General features: G+C 37.0%; 1 pseudogene; it reads left to right on the top strand.

Moving 5' to 3' along the window:
• The first annotated feature begins 124 nt into the window (after positions 1-124).
• Positions 125-908, top strand: LOC100950034 (annotated as a pseudogene).
• The last annotated feature ends 1,388 nt before the right edge of the window (positions 909-2,296 follow it).

Below are 2,296 nucleotides of genomic sequence, written 5' to 3'. Positions count from 1 at the left end.
AAAAAAAAAAGAAAGAAATCTTCAAGTGTAACATTTTGATGCTTGGCATCTAGGCTCCCTTGTGCCCTCACTACACCAGCAGCAACTGTAAATCATAGCCAAAGAATCTGAAGTTTGGGCTGGCAACCTGGATGAAGAGATGAAGAAAATTCATCAAGTTATTTGAAAATATAATTACATTGCTATGGACACCGAGTTTCCAGGTGTGGTTGCAAGACCCATTGGAGAAATCAGGAGCAATGCTGACTATCAGTACCCACTATTGCAATGTAATGTAGACTTGTTAAACATAATTCTGCTGGGGCTGACATTTGTGAATGAGTAAGAATCCCCTCCAGGAAGTTCAACTTGGCAATTTTACATTTAATTTGATGGAGGACATGTATGCTCAGGACTCCATAGAACTACTAACAACATCTGGTATCCAGTTTAAGAAACACGAGGAGGAAGGAATTGAGATCCAGTACTTTGCAGAACTTATGACTTCAGGAGTGGTCCTCTGAGAAGGAGTCAAATGGTTGTCATTTCATAGTGGTTATGACTTTGGCTTTTTAATCAAAATCCTGACCAACTCTAACTTGCCCAAAGATGATCTTGACTTCTTTGAGATCCTTCGATTATTTTTCCCTGTCATTTAGGATGCGAAGTACCTCCTGAACAGCTGCAAAAATCTTAAAGGTGGATTACAAGAAGTTGGTGAACAGTTAGAGCTGGAACAGATAGGACAACATCCGGCAGGGTCTGTGCTCACAGGAATGGCCTTTTTCAAAATGAGAGAAATGTTCTTTGAAGATCATATTGATGATGCCAAATACTGTGGTCATTTGTATGGCCTTGGTTCTGGTTCATCCCATGTACAGAGTGGCACAGGGAAGGCATGTGAAGAGGAAGCCAACCAGCAGTCATGACGTGAAATAGTCCTTCTGTTCTTATTTTATTTGAGCTACACACATACTCGTGTACAGGTTTTATCTCGGGTTGAATCCTTGAACAGTAGACAGCACTTTTTTTTCCTTTTTATTGCCCATTTTATTTTCTGCCTTTCATTACCAAGTATGACCATTCCTACCTCAGATCTTAATAAGTAGAAATATATTCAGGTTAAATTTGACCTTAATTTAATATACTTGTTAGCGTAACACAGTGGGGAAAGCTCTATCATATTGACTACTTTGATAAACTTTACCTACCTGAGCTTGGTTTATTTTTCCCTTTTCCTAATTAACTAGCACCGACTGTAATTTATTTCCCTGTTTCACGTCTCTCCCTTCCATTCTCCAGGAGTTTTAGCTATTCGAGATTGTGGACCATCAATTTTACACTTTAGAGAGTGATTCTGACTCAAATCCTCTGTTTTATCAGAAATTTTGGTTTTCCTTGCTCTTATAGCTGGAGAAATGACCATCTGCCAACTTTATACAGTATTTACTGCTTTTTGACCCACAGACTATAGCATATTCACTGTGCACACTCAGCAAGACTAACAAAAACAAAGACAAGAAACTACTGAGAAGCTTAGTAACTGCTGTTTCTGTACCTGGTGTTCTGTACCTCTGCCCAAGCACATCCAGTGTCTGTCGGTTTCTAACTGGCATGTGTAGGCTGCTCTGTGACTGAAGAATTTTCAAACCAGCTTTACACCCTTCAGGAAGAATCCCTTGTGACTGGATGTTTATATCTGCCAGGAAACTGTACTTGAGATGTTGAAGCTACAGTTATTTTATGATAGCACACTTCCCTTAACTGCTTCTTTTATCCCATCACTGTTTACTCTTGCTTTTTATTTTATAGCCATACTTATGATGCTCTTGATTTGTTGATTATACAAATCAATTTTATTAAAATCCAAAGATAACCAAGCTTTAGGTATATTTTGTAGCAAATTAAATTAGAAGACAAAAATTTGTGCTTTCATAGTTGCTACATAGATAAATAAAGATTGGTGCAAAACAACAAAATACAAAATATATATATTCATATATATAGATCTTATTAAAATTACCTGAGGAGTATATTGCTTATTTTTTGTGTGTATATCTTTGCAATCTATTTTATATGTATTGATAAAAGAGACTGTGAAATATTTAGCCAGGCAGAATACGTGACCAGATCAGAGCATGTATAGGAAGACTTTTTGGTAATTATTAACTCTGCCCCCAAATGATGGACTGCAGGTTATCATGCATGTCACCTACACTTCAATCAGTAATATTAGTAACTCTCTAAATGTTAGGCATATTGGTTTGTTTCCCTTGTATATTCTTTGTTCACCAAATAATACTGTAAGTGGGTAGTC

Source organism: Otolemur garnettii, unplaced genomic scaffold, assembly GCF_000181295.1.
Source record: "Otolemur garnettii isolate 467f Iridium unplaced genomic scaffold, OtoGar3 scaffold00003, whole genome shotgun sequence".
Classification (NCBI taxonomy): Eukaryota; Metazoa; Chordata; class Mammalia; order Primates; family Galagidae; genus Otolemur; species Otolemur garnettii.
The sequence above is the reverse complement of the archived record's forward strand: the minus strand, read 5'-3'. Positions and strand labels throughout refer to the sequence as shown.